Raw genomic sequence first — 22,969 nt, forward strand, 5'->3', positions numbered from 1 at the left:
CTGCAGGGTCTCTGGTCTGATTCCAAGGTCCTCAATCCATTTTGAGTTGAGTTTTGTACAGGGTGAGAGATATGGTTTTAGTTTCATTCTGTTGCATATGGATTTCCAATTTTCCCAGCACCATTTGTTGAAGAGGCTATCTTTTCTCCATTGCATATTTTTGGCCCCTTTGTCTAGTATGAGAAAATTGTATTTATTTGGGTTTGTGTCCATGTCCTCTATTCTGTAACCATTGGTCTACCTGTCTATTTTGGTACCAATACCATGCTGCCTTTCTTACTATTGCTTTGTAGTAAGGTTGAAGTTTGGGTATTGCGATACCCCCTGGTTCATTTTCCCTGCGAAGGATTGCTTTAGCTATTCTGGGTTTCTTATTCTTCCAGATGAATTTCATGATTGCTTGCTCTATTTCTGTAAGGTCCTTCATTGGGATTTTAATTGGAATTTCATTTAATCTGTATAGCACTTTTGGTAGTATGGCCATTTTGACAATATTAATTCTGCCTATCCAAGAACATGGGAGATCTTTCCATCTTCTAAGGTTTTCTTTAATTTCTTTCTTTAGTGTTCTGTAGTTCTCATTGTAGAGGTCTTTCACCTCTTTTGTGAGATTGATTCCCAAGTATTTTTTTTTGATGCTATTGTGAATGGGGTAGATTTCATAATTTCTCTTTCTGAAGATTCATCACTTATGTATAAAAATGCATTGGATTTATGAGCATTGATCTTGTAACCTGCTACTTTACTGAATTCACTTATGAGTTCTAAAAGTTTTCTGCTGGAATTTTCTGGTTTCTCTAAGTATATAATCATATCATCATCAAATAGGGATAGTTTGAGTTCTTCTTTTCCTATTCATATTCCTTTAATTTCTTTGGTCTGTCTAATTGCTCTGGCCAGCATTTCAAGGACGATGTTGAATAGAAGTGTTGAAAGGGGGCAAACCTGTCTTGTACCAGTTTTTAGGGGGAATGCTTTCAGTTTTTCACCATTTAAAATGATATTAGCCATGGGCTTAGCATAGATGGCCTTCATAATGTTAAGGAATGTTCCCACTATCCCTATTTTTTCTAGTGTTTTGAGCATGAAGGGGTGCTGTATTTTATCAAATGCTTTTCTGCATCTATTGAAATAATCATGTGATTCCTGACTTTAAGTCTATTGATATGGTGAATAACATTTATTGATTTCCAGATGTTGAACCAACCTTGCATCCCTGGAATGAAACCCACTTGATCATGGTGCACTATCTTTTTAATATGTTTTTGTATGTGATTTGCTAAAATTTTGTTGAGAATTTTTGCATCAATGTTCATTAATGATTTTGGTCTGAAATTTTCTTTCCTCAATGTGTCTCTGTCTGGTTTGGGTATCAAGATAATATTGGCTTCATAGAATGAGTTTGGGAGGGTTCCCTCCTCTTCTATTTTATGGAATACTTTGAGAAGTATTAAAATGAGCTCTTCTTTAAAGGTTTTGTAGAACTCGGCTGAGAACCCATCTGGTCCTGGACTGTTCTTTGTTGGTAGGCTTATGATGACCTCTTCTACTCATTACTTGAAATTGGTCTATTTAAATTGTGTATGTCCTCCTCGTTCAGTTTAGGTAATTCATATGTCTCTAGAAACCTGTTGATGTCTTCGAAATTTTCTATTTTGTTGGAATATAGATTTTCAAAATAGCTTCTAATTATGTTTTGTATTTCAATCGTGTCTGTTGTTATATTTCCTTGTTCATTCTGAATTTTAGTGATTTGGGTTTTCTCTCGTCTTCTATTTGTTAGAGTGGCTAATGGTTTATCAATTTTGTTTATTTTTTCAAAGAATCAACTATATATTTTGTCAATTTTTTGTATAGTTTCTTTTGTTTCAATTTCATTGATTTCAGCTCTGAGTTTAACTATTTCCTCTCTTCTACTACTTTTGGTGTTGGTCTGTTCTTCTTTTTCTAGGGCTTTGAGCTGTAGTGTTAGGTCGTTTATTTGTTGAGTTTTACTTCTTTTATTGAATGCGCTCCATGAAATAAATTTTCCTCTAAGTTCTGCTTTCGTAGTGTCCCAGAGATTTTGACATGATGTTTCTTTGTTCTCATTTACCTCTAAGAAATTTTAATTTCCTTCCTAATATCTTCTGTTTTCCATTCATCATGTAATAGCATATTGTTTAATCTCCAGGTGTTGGAGTAGTTTCTGTTTTTTACTCTTTCATTTATTTGTAACTTCAAACCATTATGATCTGATAGAATACAAGGTAGTGTCTCTATCTTCTTGTATTTACTAACGTTAGCTTTGTGGCATAATATATGGTCTATTTTAGAGAAGGATCCATGTGCTGCTGAGAAGAAATTGTATTCGCTCTTGGTTAGATGGTATATTCTATAAATGTCCGTTAAATCTAAATTATTTATTTTGTTACTGATGTCTATGGTTTCCTTGTTCAATTTTTGTTTGGAAGATTTGTCCAGTGGTGAGAGAGGTGTGTTAAAATCACCTAGTATTATTGTGTTATACTCTATTTGGTTTCTGAAATTGAGAAGGATTTGTTTGACATACATGGATGAGCACTGTTTGGGGCATAGATGTTTATGATTGTTATGTCTTGCTGATTTATGCTTCCCTTAAGCAATATGTAATTTCCTTCTTTATCCTTTCTGACTAATTTTGGCTTGAAGTCCACATTATCTGAATGAGGATGGATACCCAGCTTTTTTGCTGAGTCCATGTGCATGGTATGTTTTTCCCCATCCTTTCACCTTTGGTCTATGGGTATCTCTTTCTATGAGGGGAGTCTCTTGCAGGCAACATATTGTTGGATCTTTCTTTTTAATCCAATCTGCCAGTCTATGTCTTTTGAACGATGAGTTCAGGCCATTAATATTCAGGGTTATTATTGAGATACAATTTGTATTACCGGTCATTTGGCTCAATTTATTTATTTATTTTTTTTATTTTGACACGACTTGGTTCTTCCTTTATTTGACAATTCCTTTAGGATAGTTCCTCCCGTTGCTGATTTGCTTCTTTGTTTTTCATCTCTTCATCATGGAATATTTTGTTGAGAATGTTCTGTAATGCTGGCTTTCTTTTTGTAAATTCTTTTAGCTTTTGTTTATCATGGAAGGATTTTATTTCACCATCAAATTTGAAGGTAAGTTTTGCTGGGTATAAGATTCTTGGTTGGCATCCATTTTCTTTCAGGGCTTGAAAAATGTTGTTCCAGGCCCTTCTATCTTTTAGTGTCTGGATTGAAAAATCTGCTGATATCCGCATTGTTTTCCCCCTGAATGTAATTTGGTTCTTTTCTCTCACAGCCTTTAAAATTATGTCTTTATTTAGGTATTTTCATTATAATGTGCCTTGGTGTGGGTCTCTTGTAATTTTGTATATTTGGAGTCCTATAAGCCTCTTGAACTTGATTTTCCATTTCATTCTTCAGTTTTGGGACATTTTCTGATATTATTTCATTGAATAGATTGTTCATTCCTTTGGTTTGCTTCTCTAAGCCTTCCTCAATCCCAATAATTCTTAAATTTGGCCTTTTCATGATATCCCATAGTTCTTGGAGATTCTGTTCATGATTTCTTACCTTCTTCTCTGTTTGTTCAACTTTGTTTTCAAGGTTAAATATTTTGTCTTCAACGTCTGAGGTTCTGTCTTCCAGGTGTTCTATCCTATTGGATATGCTTTCTATGGAGTTCTTAATTTGGTTTATTGTTTCCTTCATTTCAAGGATTTCTGTTTGGTTTTTTTTCAATATCTCTAACTCTTTATTGAAATGATCTTTTACTTCCTGTATTTGCGCTTTTAACTGTCGATTGGTGCGATCATTCAGTGACTGCATTTGCTGTTGCATCTCGTCATTAGTTTCCCTGATCATTTTAATTATGTACATTCTGAACTCCCTTTCTGTCATTTCTTCTGCCATGCTGTCATTGGATTTTATTGATGTAACATCTAGATTTGTTTGGAACATTTTCTTCCCTTGTTTTCTGATACTGTTCAGGTATCACTGGACTGCTGAGATATTGCAGATTTCCTCTATTGACTTATAATGTCCCTGAAGAGATCTAGTATATCCCCTCTTAGCCTTCAGTAGCCTGAAGTCTTGGAGTAAGTTCATAATGCGTTGTTCCACAAGGAAGCTGCCTCTCTACGGGTGGTGGCCTTCCATTGGGGTGTATTCCCTGCTAGTGGGCAGAGGTACCTTCACTTGCTGATGAATGGTCATCCAAAGGGGAACTAGAATGTGGGTTGATGCAAGGCCAGTTTGAGCCTGTGTCTCTGGTTTTACAGTCCTTGTGGGAGAACCTCACCCAGCAGGGAAGACTCACCAGGTGGGGAGGTCCCGCTGGTCAGTTCCCCTCCTAGAGATTCCATCCAATTCACAACTACCACCTGGGCTTGGCAGCCTTCTTCTACAATGTTCCCAGGGACCCGGACCTACCTCCTGTTCCTGGAAGCCTCACCCTTCGCAGACGAGTCTCCTTAGGCTGCTTCTCCTCAGAGAAGCTGCCTGCAGTCCTGGAGCCTTTGCTCCGCCCCTCAGTTTGTCTCTGCGGCTCTTCCACCAAGAAGCCACCTAGGTCCTGGGACCCTGCTCTGCACCTAATAGCTTGGCTATGCAGCCCCTCCTCTGAGCAGCCACCTGGAGACCCTTACAGTCGCTCTTCCTTCAGCAGCTGCCTGGTGTTTCGTGCGGTCTCTCTGAGTCCAAGTGACCCACCGTGCACCTCCTTCTCCTCCAGGCATTAACCCAGAGATCTGGTGCGTTCATCACGAGTTCCAGGAACTCACTGTGCACCTCCTTGTCCCAACTGCCACCCATAGCCCTGGTGCAGTCACTCCGAGCCCAAGTGCCCCGCCGCGCTCCTCCTCCTCCTCCAAGCAACCCCCCTGTGTTCCGGAGTGGTTTCTCTGAGTCCAAACCACTCACCGCGCTCCTCCTCCAGACAGCTGCCCAGAGCCCTGGTGCAGGTGCTCCAAGTCCAAGCGATGTGCCCAGCCTGTGCTTCTCCTCCTCCTCTGGGCAGTTCAGGAGTGGTCGCTTTCAGTCCAAACAGCTCACCACGCACCCCCTCCTTTGGGCAGCCTCCCAGAGCCCTGGTGGGTTGCTTCGAGTCCAGGCGCTGTGCTGAGCGGCCTCCTCTCTGATGCTCCCAGTTGTCCACGCTCTGTTCCAGCAAGGGGAGGGGTGTCTTCGTCGGACAAATCTACTTCACAAAGTTCCCTGCGTTTGGGGCTACTGCCCCATCCGGGACGCCTCTCCAACTGGAGAGACTCACCCGGCAGCTTTGAGTTGGTCCCAAGTCTCTCTACATCTCCTCTTCTTGAATTCTGAGTCCCGGGGCAACATGAAACGCAGCCACTCTCTAGTCTGCCATCTTGAATCCCTCCCATTTTCTTTTAATAATGTCTTAAGCGGACCTTCCATGCAGAGCTGAGGAATTTCTGATTTCATAATTAAAAATCTGAATAGCTTCTCTAACTGCTACTAAAATAACAAACAGTAACCAAGCAAATAAAAGCAATAGAACTAACACTTTAAACACATTCATTTACTATAGGACATCCTTTGCTGTCTCTTAGCGTTCTGTTAAGTTCCCTCTCTAGGGGAGCCTTCCATTTTGCTGTCTCTTGGGACAACCTTCTGTTATGTTCCCTCACTAGGGGAGACTGCCTTTAAACCTTAAGGCCACCGTTTCCTCAAATAGGGAAATCTTCTCATTAATTATGCTAGTGAAACTGTCTTTTACTTACTTTATCCTTGTGGTGCTGATAGCTGTATAAAATGTTATGGGTCCCCATACGAATGCAGAGTTCTCCATAATTCCCCATATGAATGCAGAGTTCCCCATATGGATGCAGAGTTCCCTGTATGGGTCACCATTTGATGTTGACCAGCGGAGTCAATTTGGTGTGGGAGACAAATGAATAGTGAGGCTCTTGAATTTGGAATGGTTTATTGTACATCCAGGAAACCCAGGAACCAGAACCTCGAACCTGGAACCCCAGCACTAGAGGAGAGATGGCTTATATGCAAATTATGTGAAGATCAGGTGAGGATCCAGCTGCCCAATCATGGTAAAGGTCAAAACAAGCAGGCATGATCAGGAGCACTTGAGAACACATGTGCATGCATTGTATGCATGGACTTAATTGAATATGGCCAATGACAAATCACCTGAGTGTGTTATGTTAATTAACCTCCTCACTGCTGATGTGACCAAAACAACTTCTGACTGGCTGCCAGGCACCATCTTGGCGCAGTCTGCATGGCATAGCCCCCAACAACCGATATTTCTGACATCTTTCTGAAGAGTGAATGGAAACCATATATTTAAGTATTTTCCAGCTCTTCTCTGATATATCACTGGTTACTCTCTTTTGACAAGAGACCTTGAGTCAGGCTCAATTCAACCCTTCAAGGGACATCATGAAATGTAGTCATGAACAATTTTCCTATCATCATGGAGGACTTCTGCAGACATTGAAAATTCAGCACTGTCACACCACCCCTGATGTAACTAAGACCATATCCTGTGGTACTCTCTTGATGAGAGTACAAAGCCAGTGAATCATCTTGATGTGCTCCACTTTTACAAAAAAGTCTGGCTCCTCTGGTTCCTGGGTTAGAGCACACCTCACCAAACATTGATCCAGCTTCTCTTCTTCCTGCCCTAATCTTCACCGTCCCATAATTTCTCAGGGTCTTGTATGTTCTATGTATGAGAACACCTCTTCCATTAGTGCTCAGTCTTCTCTGGGTCCTGCCCTAAATCTCCCTTTATGCAACATTGCTCAGGGTACTATGAGTCATGTGGGAGATTGTCCCCCATGTACTAGTTCTCTGATTCCACAGGGACCTCTTATTTATAGCCCCTCTCCTGACATGTCTCAGCCTTCTTTGTTATGCTGTTAATGTTTGCCTAATCTGTCATTCCCCAGTCCCATTTGAATCCTGTGGGTGAGTGCTCCTCAACTAACAGTGCTGTTTTCTGTGTTTCTTTTTTTTTCTGAGTTCCCTAAACATTCCTTGATCATTCTTCTCTGGGACTTTTGGGTGAGCACACTAACCTAATACTACTCAGTCTTCTTTTCTGTCTTGTTCTATCTTCCCTAAGGTAATTCTTGCTCAGACTCCTCTGAGTCCTGTGGTTGAGGACCTTCCACCTGATAGTTCTTAGTTTTCTGTGTGTCCTGTTTGTGAGAGCATTTCTCTTGACAGTGCTAAGTCTTCTCTATGTCCTTGACTTAATCTCCCTTCACTCACTATTGCTGAATGTCATCTGAGTTCTGTGGTGAGGTCCCATCACACACTGGTGTTCATTTCTCCCTGAATATAGTTATGGATTTCCCCTTACCCTCCTTGCCACTTCTGGAACCTTCCAGAATGACTAGCTGTACTCTATTTACATCTTTGTGGCAAGGTGCAGAAAATTGTCTCTCACTTCTCAGCAGGTGCTTTCTTCCTCATATTTTCAAAGACATCTGTTTATTTATTTATTTATGGATTTGTTTTTCTAAAAAGAAAAAATACAGACCAAGAGCATCAGGAAAAGACATATCTCCAGAGAATGCCAGAGAAGTGGAGCACAGCCTGCTGACCATTTTCCCATTTGGGGACACACAGGACATGCTTCTTTTCACAGAAAACTGGATATGTGCCTAGATAAAATGGACCAAGTGTGTTTGTCTGATGCTTTTACTGAGAGGCAGTCACATAGAGGCATCATGCTACATCAAACTCAGGGTTGATAAAATATAGACTCTCAATGATGAAGCTATACACACAACAAGCATGCTGATGTACATACATGGCAGTCCTGATAGGCTGCAATGACCCATTTCATTGGTCAGGTGTACAAAACAAGACCATCAACCATGATGATCTGATCACTCTGAGGGTCACATTCCTAGGGGTCATCCAAAGTTTAGTCATAGTTCCATGTACCCTTGCAAACATGCAAGGACAAAACAGCAAGATTTACACAGGGAGCACTTTACTCAAGGTCCACATGTGTTATTTAAAATTCAACAATGCCCATTAGATGGAGCATTAAGCTGTGTAACTCTGACACAGATCAAGACCACATCCAGTCCTGGATGAATATGGTGGATTTATGCTTACCTGTGTTGTGCTGTCTTCTACTAAAAGTTACTGTGGTGCTGAGTATTTACAGCCCACTTATCCACTAGTGAAAACAACCCCCAACTTGACTGAAAATTAGTCTGAGCCTTCTCCCACTCTGCTGGGGTATATTAAGATGTCCTTTGAACATTCATATCCCAACTCCCCATGACCTCTGTCTTTACTCACTACTTTCCTACTGTGTGTGTCTATTAGATCATCATAACATTTATGGGCAGTACAATGTTTTTGCTTATGCATAAAATAATTAAGAGACAGTACATGCATGGGATGCAGAGAATCATGGGTCAGACATGGTAGCACATACCTGTGATTCCAGCAACTCACAAAGTGCAGGCAGGAGCATCACAAATTTAAGGCCAATCTGGGTGATGTAGTGACATCTTGTCTCAGAATGAAACATATTTTGAGTAGAAGTTCAGTGGCAGAGCACTTGCCTAGCATGTGTGAGACTGAGACCTTGGTTCAACTCCCCACCACCTCTGCTTAAAAATAAAGATAGTGGAAACTCTAGACATAAATTTGCTACTGGTATTACTACTTTAAAAGGAAAACTGAAAAGAAATATGTTGCAAATGATCAGTGTTAGAAAAACCTGATCTTTAAAAAAATTGCCCCCAAAAAAGGAAATGTTGTGATCAAATATTAAATTATCAAAATAAAACTTTAAACATACACAAAAGTCTGGCAAGTAATTTACTGAACTCCCATATATTCATTACTCAGATTATAGTGATACACTCCATGATCAATGTTGTTTCAATTAGTCTTTTATTCATTAACCACTGATGTCCTAAAAGATATGCACTTTTTAAAATGCTCAATTACTACCAGAACTTCATATAGAAAGTAAGGCTGGCCTGAATTTGGGATCTTTTTGACTCAGCCTCCCTGGTGCTGGGATAAGCATCATAGCCAGGAGGAGGAACCTCAGGAACAGGTTGACACAAGTGAACACCCTTCTGAGTTTGGTGCCCACGGAGGGGCCCAGGCCACCCTATCAACATCCCTTGATGCCTGCACTGAGCCTCTTGCCCCACACCAGTGTTGATGTTGATGTAGGTGTTCAGGGAGTCTCTGCAGCATCCCAAAAGGGGCAGCTAACTTTGGAGACCCTCTTCCTATGCAAGAAACTTGTGGTTCAGGAAGGAAACCTGTGGACCAGGGTGGTGTCACCAAGACTAGTAGTGGCTTTATCTTTAATAATGTTTATTTAATATAATTTGAATTGGCAAATAAGAGGAGTTGAAGAGATCTTTATGTTTGACCAAGCTGTGACCTCTAGATCAGGATGAGAGACTGAGAATTTTCTAAAAAGCCATCACTAGGAAGGTGGCACAGACCTGTCACCCCTGACCCCAGGGAGGCTGATGTAGGTGGATGCAAGTTTGAGGGTAACCTTTGGAACTTCCAGAACTGTGTCAAAATAAAATAAAAATATGGTTGTTGTCACTCAGAGGCAAAGATTTCTGAGTTAAATTTTTCAGTATGAATCAACTAATTAAATAAATTGAATAAAAATATATATAAGGAGGAATCTTCTGGAGCTGAACTTGTGACAGTGCTGCCAAACAAAGAGGATACTGAGCCCATAGGTGCATGGAAAATTCTGGTTTGTCTGGGATGGCCTTTGAGACCTGTGACAGTAGAGGCATGGAGCCCAGGCCTTGGGCAGGCCTGATGGATGCAGGCATACTTGGGAAACCTCATTGTAGCCTGGCAATGCATATAGGTTCCCTGACTGCAACTAGAGGTTTGCTGCCTAGAGCCCTGCTTCAGGCTCTGGACAGAAGGTTGCAGCCCTGAGGTGGACACTCCTAGGCAGTCTACACTCACTGGCTGCTGCAGTAGAGCCAGACACTGGAGTGACTCCACAGTGTGGTCTCCTGCTTGGAATGCCTCTGGTCGGGACAAGAGAGAAATCGATAGGGGCAGGCAGAATCCCTGGGTGACCAAAGAGTCTTTCAATCTCAAGACCTGGATTATGGTCATGAAACAGTCAATGGAAGCTTGATGGACAGACACAAAAGAGCAGAACTGTCCATCAGGCTTAGAGGGAGACTGCTGGAGAGGAATAAGTTGTAGGTAGCCTCTGGACTTTGTAGACATAAAAGAAAATATTGACAGTATGCTGCCTTAAGATAGGCTCCAGGGGGAATCACAAGATTTTTATAACACAAACAGAACTGCAGGCATTTATATTCTGTGTCCAGCAAAGAGGAAGAGGTGGGCATTTGGGTCTAACCATTCAGCATGTTTTCCCTCCATCAGAATGTTAACTCCCCCACTGCTCATTTTCCTGAATCCTAATAAGGGAAGAAAGGATAAGAGGGCTTTTAGTTCTTTTTGTTTGCTGGGGTTCAAAGGTAGTATGCTGCGATTTGGGTGTGGTTGTAATGACCAGCGGGTCCTACTGTGAGTGAGACTTGCTCTATAGGATGGCACAGGGTAGAGGTTGGGTATCTTTGAAACTTGGCCTAGTGGGCTGTTTTGGGGTCAGTGAAGCAAACCAAGGAAGGGGATGCCTTGGAACAAAGGGTAGTGGTCAGGGAGGATTGTGATTGACAGACCAGAGCCTGTCTACTTCACCTGGAGATGGGATGCTTGCTTCACACACCCTGCTGTTGTGGTGCCCTTGGCAGATCATGAGGCCCTCACCAGAACTGGCCTGAGGCAGGTTTCATGGCTTAGACGTGCCAAATCTGAGGGAAATATGCTCTTCTCCATAGAGTCAGCTGCCTTGGGTATTTCCTTGAAGACAAGCAAGACTGACCAACAGGCAGTGACATTACTGCTCAACTCTGCAGGATCATAGTCCACGATCACTGCACTGACAGACTTTGTGCCTGGAAAGAGCCTTATTCTGGGTTCTGGAGATCCCTATTTCTATGTTTCACATGTCAGGGTCTGTGCTCCTTGTGCCTGTCTCATGAGAGCACCAATTTCTCCCAGAGGTATACTTTAAACATAGGGGAGGGATCATCAAGCATTAAGGTCACACAGTTATTCCCAAAACACCTTCTTGGACTGTCAATTGCACATATTCCCTTCCAGTCAGTTGTCTCCAAATTCCACTCTGTGGACTGGGTCAAGTAGTGGAATTTCATGGACTAAAAATAATCTGACCAATGGCTGATGAGAAAGTTCACAGGCTAATGATCTAGGTTGTAAAAGGGTGTCAGGGGCAGAATAGTGACAACAGCAAAATGGCAGGGAGAGATGACTGCAGTCTTGTTAACCCATTGTCACTTCACTAACAACACCTGATCCTCTGAAGTTACACACCCTGCTTCAGAAGACCACCTGTGCCCTGCTGAATTTCAGAGGAGTATGCACCCAGAGACCCATGTGTTGAAGTTTGTCCCTAGTTTGTGGCACTGTTAGTAGAAGTGAAACACTTAGGAGATAGGGTCTGGTGAGAGGAGGCTAGGGCTTGTGGATCTGGTCCTTTCTGTCTCTTTGCATCCCAGCTGCCATGAGGGGCTCAGGCCTCATCTGCCACACTCCCATCATGATGTGTTCTGGTGCCACAGGCCAGAAGGATCAGGCAACCATGAAGTGGAACCTCTAAAACCTTTCCTCTTAGTGAGTTGTTTACCTCAGGTATTTTGTAACAGCAATGTGCTAAGTCTGTGAAAGGACAATCAGATACCAGTCATGCTTGACTCATGGAAAGAAGCTGAGGCCATCTGGTCAGAAGTCTCAAATTTAGGATCTTGTGTGCAAGTCTTCAGTGTCCAGTCTTATGTAAATTTTATTTCTTTCTCACTCTGTTGTAAAAGAGGTGTGTTATTTAGGAAAGCAGATTTCAATTCAAGGGTACTGGTGAGTTAACCTGCTAACTAGGGAACTTGAATAACCAGAACTTCCAGTGAGAGAGAAGAGGGAATGAGAGCCAAAACCCTCCTTTACACATTTAGATGTATCATTTAAGTGTGAAAAACCAAAATTGAATATACCAGGAAAAACCCCCAAACCCATAAGCACAAAAGAACAAAGGAAGGCAGTCATGAACATCGTGGCTAAAGTTGCTTGAAGTTCTAGGAGGACAACTTAGGTGGGTTCTGGGCAGCTGTAACTCCTGGCAGGAGCTGATCTGGTGAGGAAGCTGAAGTTTCAGCTCTATCAGGGCTTGGGGCAGTGGGCGTACTGCTGAGCAGTTCTGTTCCTAGCCTAGCACATGTCTTAGGAAGAACACTAGGTGTGTATGTGGCTCTAACTTCATGTTCACAACACTGTAGGCACCTCAGGAGTTATTTATTGCTTCTGAAATAAACCCTGTCATCACCAGATGGGTCCCCAAGATGTCTTAGAAGGAAGAGAGGGATTCAACTCAACTCTGTGGGTTCTTGACATGCTGCAGAGAGGGATTTCAGTGTCTGTCAGCAGAGATGCAGGCAAACATTTATTCAGAAAGGTAAGGCACAAAGTGGGGTCCTTATGTGGCATGAAATGCTCTTTGGGGATGTGAATTCTCCATAAAAGGAAACCTGTAGATGGTGAAGATGAGGAGCAGACATGGTGGGTCAGCCTGGTCGCTCCATTTCAGGGGTCATGGGGTGCAGTGAGGACAGCATCTGGTTCACCCTCAGGACCTCGGATTGATGCTCTGTAGTACATTGGCAGCTCCGGACTGTACCCACATCTTGGGCAGTTTTTCTCCAGGATTCTTGTACTAAGTCTGCAAACACTGTAAATTATCCCGGTTGCTCTACATCTCTCCTCTCTTCCTGCAAATCATGCCACCATCACAAATGAACACCCAAATGCCCCTTTCAGAAAAGAATTCAAAATGACTCTGACTCAGCTGGAAAGAGAACCCCCAAATGGTCTCAAGGAGTGACCCAAAGGCAAGCATCAGGGAAGATCAGGGACTGTGTGCCCACTGGGAAGGATTTTCTAGGGTCAGACTTTGGGACCAGAGTCATAAAAGTCATCTTTCCATCTTATCAGGAGTGGTGATGAAATCAACACTGGCTCTAAGGGTTAGAAATTCAGGGCACAAGACTGAGTTTTCAGCTTCAGGAACAATCATTACCTGTCCCTCATCTTGGGCCAGCAGCCTGGCCAAATTCTCTCCTGGCCTCAGAACAGAGACCTGCACCTGCTGTCCCCACTGAGTGGACTCTGTGGCTGACCTGCATCAGGAATGAGAGGAGAGCAATGAAATGGGAAACCAAATTGAGATGCAGCTTAGTCTTCCTGGTAAGACAACAAATCTAACCCAACCTCAGAAGAGGGGCATTTAAGTTTGAGACTGCTCTCTGGTGGAGTAGAGTATAGCTGGGGATGCAGTACCATGAGTTCTGTTGCATCCTCCTGGCCTTACGGACAGGTATCCCATTCTCACCATGTGGGCATTGCCTGTGAGAAGCCCTGGTGAAGACAAGAAGGACCAGGTCAATGGAACAATGGTTATGGCAGGAGAAAGCTATTTGATGCTTCTTGAAACTTCCCAGTTTAAGGAAGCCTGAAAAATGTGATCAAGGACAGACCTTGTCAGTTGTGACCAGAAAAAATAGCACTCTGGCAAGGCCCCCAGGAGTGCAGGCCTCCCTGTGGCCTGTTAATGTGAAAAGCATTTTGTTATTTTTTTTCTTCATCCTATTTTTGAGCACCTCTCACCTGAGAGAGCTCAGGTTTCTCTCTGTTCTCTTCCGAGTTTCCAAAGGGAATCCTAGCTCACAATCCTCTGGATTCTGTGGGTGAGCACAACTCTCCTGACAGTGCTCAGTCTTCTCTGTGTCCTGTACTTAATTTCCCTTCACACACCATTTCTCAATGTCATATGAATCCTATGGTAAGTGCCATTCACAGAAATGCTAAGTTTTTTCTGAATATTGTTTTGGAGTGCCCTTTACCCTTCAAAACTCTGCATCCTCTATGTCCACCAGGTGATTGCCACTCATCCAGCTTGCTCAGAATATTATGGGATCTCTGACTGAGCACCCCTCACACAGCAGTGCTCAGTCACCTCTGTGCCATATGCTGAGTTCCCATAGCCAATCTTATCTCAACTTTCTCTGGCTCCTGTGTGTGTTCATAGGTAGTTCAACATTGCTCAAACTTTTCTGGGTTCTTTCTTAACCTTGCCAGTCCCACCATTGCTCAGGTCATCTCAGTACTGTGGGTGTGCACCATTCTCCAACCAGTGGTCAGTTTTCTCTGAGTCCTGGTCTTAATCTCCCTTCTCCAAGCATTTTTCAGGGTACTCTGTGTTCTCTGGTTTTACCTCTCTCCCACCAGTGTTCAGTTTCTTCTGGTTGTTGTGAGTGAGCACACTGCTGACACCAGTGCACACTCTGCACTTAACTCTAGGCAACCTTATTCACTTACTGAAACCTCTGGATGACTCCCATTCTGACTAATGTAAATACACCATTTTAGGACTTACGTGTGTGTCCCGGTCCACCCTATTGCGGCAACTTGGAGAGAGGTAGATATGTCCTCTTTCCAAGAAACTCAAAAGACTTTTGCTGCTGCCATGAAGAGGCATGTCAAAAATTCCTGAAGACACAAGACAATTTTTAAAATTTATTTATTTGGATTAATGGTACACAAATGGGGTACAACTGTTGTTTTCTCTGGTTGTACATGAAGTAGAGTTTCACCAATAATGTAATCATACATTTACATAGGGAAATGAGGTTTCTCTCATTCTGTTGTTTCTTCTTCCCCCACCCTCTCCTCACCCCTCTTTACCTCTATAAAATCCATCCTTCCTCCATTCTTGCCTCCCTTCCAACTCCTGTCATGTTTCATCATCTGCTTATCAGGGAGAGGATTTGACCATTTTTTGGAGGGGAGTGATTTATCTCACTTAGCATAGTATTCTCCAATTTCATCATTTGCCTGCAAATGCTATAATTTTATTCTTCTTCATGATTGTGTAATATTTCATTGTGTATATATACCACAGTTTCTTTATCCATTCATCAATTGAAGAATATATAGGTTGGTTCCAAAATCTAGCTATTTTGAATTGAGCAGTTATGAATATTGATGTGACTGCATAACTGTAGTAAGCTTATTTTAAGTTCTTTGGGTATAGGCCAAGGAGGAGGATAACTCGTGGTTCCATTCCAAATTTTCTAAGGAATCTCCACACTGCTTTCCATAGTGTTGCAAAAATTAGCAATTCCACAAGAAATGTATGATTGCACATTTTCCCCACATCCTCACCAAAACCTACTGTTGCTCATATTCTTGATAATGGTCATTCTAATTGGGGTGAGATGGAATCATTGGGCGGTTTTTATTTGCATTTCTTTTATTACTAGAGATGTTGAACATTTTTTCATATATCTGTTGATTGTGGATCTTCTGTGAAGTGTCTCCTCATTTGCTTACCCCTTTTATTCACTGGGGCATTTGTATTCTTGGTGTAAAATTTTGAGTTCTTTATAGATTCTGGAGATTAGTGCTCTGTCTGAACTGTGTGTGGCAAAGATTTTCTCCCACTGTATAGGCTCTCTCTTCAAGTTGTTAAAAAAGCTTTTTAGTTTGAATATATCCCAACTATTGATTCCTGCTTTTATTTCTTGTGATTTTGGAGTCATGTTAAGGAAGTCTGGTCCTAAGCCAACATGATGATGATCTGGACCTATTTTTATTCTATTAGGTGCAGGCCCTCTGGTCTAATTCTGAGGTCCTTGATCCATTTTGAGTTAAGTTTTAGCAGATTGAGAGATAGGGTTCTAATTTAATTTTGCCATATATGAATCTCTAGCTTCTCCATCAACTTTTGTTGAAGAAGCTCTCTTGTCTCCATTATACATTTTTGCCACCTTTGATTAGTATGAGAAAACTGTATTTATGTGGGTCTTTCTCCGTGTTGTTTTTTCTGTACCAGTGATCTTTCTGTCTATTTTGGTGCCAATACCACTATAGTTTTGTTATTATTGGTATGTAGTATAGTTCAAGTTCTGCTTGTGATGCCCCCTGCTTCACTCTTCCTGCTGAGGATAGTTTCATCTATTCTTGGTCTCTTATTCTTCCAAATGAATTTCATGATTGTTTTCTCTATCTCTATGAGGGACATCATTGAGATTTTAATTGGAATTGCATTGAATTTGTATACCACTTTTGGTAGTGAGGTCCTTTTGACAAAATTAATTCTGCCTACCCAAGAACATGGGTGATCTTTCCATCTTCCAAGTTTTCTTTAATTTTTTTCTTTAGTGTTCTGTAATTCTTGTTGTAGAGCTCATTCACTTTTTTGGTTAGTTGATTTCTAGTTTTTTTTTTTTTTTTGAGGCTATTGTGAGTGGGGTAGTTTTCCTAATTTCACTTTCAGAGGATTTGTCAGTTATGAATAAAATACATTAGATTATGAACATTGATTTTTTTATCCTGCTACTTTTCTGAATTTTTTAATAAATTCTATAAATTTTCTGGGGAATTTTCTGGCTCCTCTAAATATATAATTATATCATCAGCAACTATGGATAATTTGAGTTCTTCTTTTCCTATTCATATTCTTTTAATTTCTTTTTTCTCCCTAAGTTCTATGGCTAGAGTTCCAAGGACAATGTTGAATAGAAGTGGTGAAAGAGGGCCTCTCTGCCTTGTTCCAGTTTTTAAGAGAAATGCTTTCATTTTTTCTACATTTAGAATGATGTTAGCATAGATAGCCTTTACAATGTTGAGAAATATTCCTATTATTCCTATTTTTTCTAGTGTTTTGAGCATGAAGCAGTGCTGAATTTTATCAAATGCTTTTCCTGCATCAACTAAAATAATCATGTGATTCTTAACTTTAAGTCTGTTGATGTGGTGAATTACATTTTTGATTTCCAGATGTTGTACCAACTTTATATCCCTGGGATGAAACTTACTTGATCATGGTGCACTATCTTTTTAATATGTTTTAGTATGCAATTTGCTAAAAATTTCTTAAGAAGTTTTGCAACTATGTTGATTAGGAATATTTGTCTGAAATTTGCTTTCCTCAACGTGTCTTTGTCTATTTCTGGTATCAGTGTGATATTAGCTTTATAGAATGAGTTTGGAACTGTCCCCTCCTCTTCTATCTCATGGAATAATTTGAGGAGTAGTGGAGTGAGCTGTTCTTTAAAGGTCTTGTAGAACTCAGCTGACAATCCATTCAATCCTGAACACTTTTTGTTGGTATGCTTTTGATGACTTCTATTTCATTGCTTGAAATTCATCTTTGTAAATTGTGTATGTTCTCCTGATTCAACTTGGGTGGATCATATGTCTCTAGAAATCTGTTGATGTCTTTGAGTCTTTCAATTTTTTTGGAGTATAGATTTTTAAAATAGCTTCTAATTATATTTTATATTTCAGTAGTGTCTGTCATGATATTTCCATTTTCATCTCAAATTTTAGAAATGTGGATTCAGTCTCTCCTTTTCATTATTGTGGCTCCAGGTTTTCAATGTTGTGTATTTCTTTTTTCAAAGAATCAAATTTTGTCAATTTTTTGAGTTTTTTATGCATCAATTTCATTGATTTCAGCTCTTATTTTAACTATTCCCTGTCTTCTACTGCTTTTGGCATTGATCTGTTTTCCTTTTCTAGGAATTTGAGCTGTAATGATAGGTCGTTTATTTGTTGAGGTTTCCTTCTTTTATTGAATGCACTCCAAGCAATGAATTTTCTTCTTAGTACTGTTTTCATGCTTCCCAGACATTTTGATGTATTTTATCTTTGTTCTCATTTATCTCTAATATTTTTTTATTTCCCCCTGATGTTGTCTGTTTTCCATGCATCATTTACTAGTGTATTATTTAATCTCCAGTTGTTGGAGTAGTATCTGTTTTGTATTCTGTCATTTATTTCTAATTTCAATCCATTATGATATGATAGAATACAAGGTAGTATCTCTATCTTCTTGTATTTGCTAACATTAGCTTTGTGGCATAAAATATGGTCTATTTTAGAGAAGGATCCATGTGCTTCTGAGAAGAAAGTGTATTCGTTCAATGATGGATGGAATATTCTATATATGTCAGTTAAGTCTAAACTATCAATTGTGTTATTGAGATTTATGATTTTTTGTTCAATTTTTGTTTGGAATATGTGTCCAGTGGTGAGAGAGGTATGTTAAAGTCACCTAGTATTATTGTGTTGTGGTCTATTTGGTTCTTGGAATTGAGGAGGATTTGTTTAATGTACATGGATGAGTCATTGTTTGGGGTATAAATATTTATGATGGTTATTTGTTGCTGATTTGTGCTTCCCTTAAGAAGTATGCAATGTCCTTCTTTACCCCATTCTAACTAATTTTGGCTTGAAGGCTTCTTAATCTGAGAAAGGATACCCCCAATTTTATTTTATTTATTTATTTATTTATTTTTTTGCGGTACTGGGGATCAAACTCAAGGCCTTGTGTTTGCGAGGCAAGCACTCTACCAGCTGAGCTATCTCCCCAGCCTCCCCCCACTCTTTTATTGAGTCCATGTGGGTGGTGTATTTCTTCCATCCTTTCACCTTTAGTCTATAGGTGTATGTTTCTATAAGATGAGTCTTTTGAAGGCAGCAAATTGTTGGGTCTTTCTTTTAAATGCAATCTCCCAGTATATGTCTTTTGATTGGTGAGTTTAGGCCACTAACATTCAGGGTTATTAATAAGATATGATTTGTATTCTGGGTCATTTTGGCTTATTTTTTTATTTTTAGCTTGACTTAGTTTCTCCTTTATTTGGCTATTTTTTAGGGTAGCTCTTCCCTATGCTGACTTACATGGTTGTTTTTAATTTCTTTCTCATGGACTATTTTGCTGACAATATTCTTTAATGCCAGCTTTCTATTTGTAATTTCTTTTAGTATTTTTTAATCACAGAATAATTTTATTTTGTTATCAAATCTGAAGGTATATTTTTCTTGGTATAAAACTCTTGGTTGGCATTCATTTTCTTTTATAGCTTGATGTATGTTGTTCAAGGCCCTTCTAGCTTTTAGGGTCTGGGTTGAGAAATCTCTGATATTCATGTTGATTTCCTCCTGAGTACAAATTGATTTTTTTCTCTCACAGTCTTTAAAATTCTATCTTTATTTTATATATGAGGTATTTTTATTTTAATGTGCCTTAGTGTGCAGATAAGAGGAAAATAGAATGAGAAAAATACTAATACAAGAAAAGAAAAGGAGGAGTAATAGTAGGTATAATATTAATAATCATAATACTACTAATAAAAAATCTACAATAAAACTGTACAGTATTGTTCAAATCTCCACGTCTTCAGTAGCCTGATGCCTGGGAGGAACTTGACAATGCAGTAACCCAAAGAAGGGTGCTGCCCCCCCAGGGATGGTGGACTTCAGGTTAGATATAATACCTGCTAGTGGACAGAGGCACCTCCACGTGTTGACAGATGGTCAACCAGATCAATATGCTAGAATGTGGGCTTCTCCTGGACTGGACTGGGCCTTTTTCTCTGGGTTGGGCCTCTCCACTGTGGAAGTCCCAAGCAGTATCACTGGGTTGGACCTGGCGCCTGCCTCTGGGCCTTTTCTCCCCTGCATGGGAGACTCATGCAGCAGAATTGGCCTGGTCCTGGGTCTCTGGGATGGGTCTCCTTGATGCAGTAATCTCTCCCAGTGATGCTGGGCTGGGCCTGGGTCTCTGGGCGAGGCATCCCAGGCATGGAAGTCTCATGAATCCCCAAGTCAATTTAATAGATGTCAATTCCCACAGCACTGAGGACCTCGTTCCACCACTCATCATCCACCATTTCCACATAAATGCTCAAGCGGCTGAGTTATGGGTGATGTACCACACCCAGAAATTCTTATATCTTTCTGAGCAGTGGATGGAAATCATATATTTAGGTTATTTTCAGTATCTTCTCATATATTTCTCGCTTCTCTCTTTTGACAAGAGAGGAAACGTTTTTGACTTCTGAGCCAGATGCAATGCACACCATCAAAAGACAGTGTGAAAATGTGGCCAAGAACAATTTCTTATCATCAAGGAGGATGTCTTCAAACCTTTGAAATAGAACCATTTCAACCATACCTGAAGTCAACAAAAATTTGGCTCAAGGGATATGCTAAAACTGTTCTAAAAATTCTGATCCTTATAAGCTTAAAACCCCTCTCCCCGAAGACGTGTGTTTCCTATGGATCCGGTTGTCATGCAAAACTCATGTATCCTTGTTATGTCTTCTCTTGGTTCTTCACTAAACCTCCTCTCAATCACCATTTCTCAGAGTCTTCTGAGTACTCTGGGTGAACTTATCTCTCCCACATGTTCTGTCTTCACTGACTCCAGCCCTAAATCTTCCCTTATCCAACATTGCTCAAGGTATTCTGAATGCTGTGGGTGAGCGCCTTTCACCAACTAGCGTTCTGATTCCACTGGGTCCTCTTGTTGATAGTCTCTCTCATAAAATGGCTCAGTCTTCTTTATTTAAACTCGTAAGTATGCCTGATGTTTTCTTACTCAGTTTCCTTTGGGTCTTGAGGGTGAGTGTCCCACACCTAAGAGTTCTCTCTTCTCTGTTTCTTTTGTCTGATTTCCCTAACAATTCCATGCTTATTCTTCTCTGAGTATTTTGGTGAGCACTCCTCACCTGAGAGTGTTCAGTCTTTTCTCTGTTCTGTCCCAGGTTTCACACATCAATCCTTGCTCACACTCCCCCTTCACTTGACAGTGCTCAGTCTTCTCTGTGTTCCATCCTTAATATCTCTTTACACAACATTGCTCAGTGTCATATGAGTCCTGTGGTGAGTGACACTCACATGAATGTGCTCAGATTTCCCTGAATATTGTTTGGGATTGCCCCTTACCATTCAGTACTCTGTCCTTTGTCTTCTCTGTGTCCTCTGGGTGAGGGTTCCTCCTTCAACTCAGAATATTCTAGGACTATGGGTCAGTACACCTCATCGAGCAGTGCTCAGTCTTCTCTATGCCATGTGCTGAGTTTCTTTGGTCAATATTTTCTGAGCCTCGTCTTGTTACTGTTATAATCATAGCCTAAAATTTATCATGCTTTTCTGGGTTCTCTCAACCTCACCTAGCCCACCATTATTCATGGTCACCTGAGTACTGTGGGTGAGTGCCCCTCTTTCACCTGTGCTTAATCTTCTTTGCTTCCAGTCCTTAATTACCCCCCCACACCATCATTTAGGGTACTCTGAGTTCTGTGGTTGAACAGTCCTCTTCCACCACTCTCAGCCCCCTGTGAGTGTTTTGGTAAGCGCACTTCTGACACCAGTGCTCACTCTCCACTGAGTCCTAGAGACATCTTTGTTCTGTTAGTGAAATCTCTGTGTGAGTCCCATTCTGACTGATATCAGTACCCCCTCTGTGGTCTTATCTGCATGTTCATACCAACAATACTGTGAATACTAGAAGGGATGTTGATACTTCCTCGTTCCAACAACTTCAATAGTCCTTTGGTTCTGTCATGCACAAATGATCCTCATCAATGCCTGAAAACCCAAGAGAATTTTAAAGAATGTAAATGACCACAGGACTGAAGATCTCATTACTAAACTCATCATTCACCATTTCCACAGCATTTCTCAAGTCATTGAGGTCTTACAGATAATGTAGCATGCCCAGGGTTTCTGACAACTTTCTGAAGAGAGGTCAGAAAGCATATATTTTTGTATTTTCAGAATCTTGTTTGATATGTCACTGGCTGCTCTGTTTTGACAAAAGAGGAGATGTCCCAGGACTTCTGAGTCAGCACAATGCACCCTATCAAAAGACAGTGTGAAGTGTGGCCAAGTACAATTTCCCATCAATATGGAGGACTTCTTCAGATCTTCAAAAAAAAAAAAAACTTTGACCAAGGAATACTGTCCCAAAGTTTCCAAAAACTCACAGCACTATAGGTGAGAATGCCCCCCCAAAATGATATCTGTCTTCTCTGAATCCTACAGTCAAGCATTCCTCTTTGCTCTTTGCTCTGTCTTCTCTGGGTTATGCTCTTAATCACTTCTGAACTATCATTGCTCAGGGTCTAGTAAGTCCTCTGGGTGAGTGCCCCTCACCACCAGTGCTCAGTCTTCCCTCTACCTCCCCTCATCCACCATTTCTCAAGGTACTCTGAGTCCTGTGAGTGAGTGCTCCTACCCCACTAGAGTTCTGATTTCACTGGGTTCTCTTAATAGGTTTCTCCTCAGAATTTTTCTCAGTAATCTGTATAAACCACCATATTTTATACCTAAATTTTTCTTTCTTTTGAATTTTTTTTTATTTTTGACTTGCTTTGGAGAACAAAACCATCTTTTTAATACACATATTGTCTTTTTTAAAAGACATATTTTTAACTGGAGGATAGAAGCAAACCATATTTTTGTATGTTTTCATTTTATTCCACCTTGAAGTCAAACACATATGCATTCTAACCTCTATATTTTCAGTAAAATAAATAGTTAAAAAATACTATTTCTAAAATATAGCTCAGAGATGATAAGTGAAAAATATCAAAGAAAATACAAGATTCAGAAATTGTAGCTCTTCATTCTGTTCTTCAATGTGTCATAAAAAACAAAACATCAACCCAAAGTTGATTGAAAATTTTACATGATTGAGCATATTTGCTTTCATTTACATGTAAAAATGTCTGCTGTTTTAATGTATAAGCAATTACAACTTTTATGTGTGTGCTAAATTGTTAGTATCATTTGATCAAATTGATTTCATTGCCTTTTCAAATTGTTTCCATTATTCTTTACCCTTATAGTAACTCTCTGTAACTGCTTTAAAAATTCTTTTTAATTTCACACTTTATTTTCACCTTTATGTTCCTTTTTATGAATTATAGGCCTAGTAGACTTGCAAAAAAAGTCCAGGATAGCATTAATTGAATGTTTGACAAACTGTCCTCAAAGATAAAAAAAGA

The sequence above is a fragment of the Sciurus vulgaris genome, assembly GCF_902686455.1.
Source record: "Sciurus vulgaris genome assembly, contig: HiC_scaffold_611_arrow_ctg1, whole genome shotgun sequence".
NCBI lineage: Eukaryota > Metazoa > Chordata > Mammalia > Rodentia > Sciuridae > Sciurus > Sciurus vulgaris.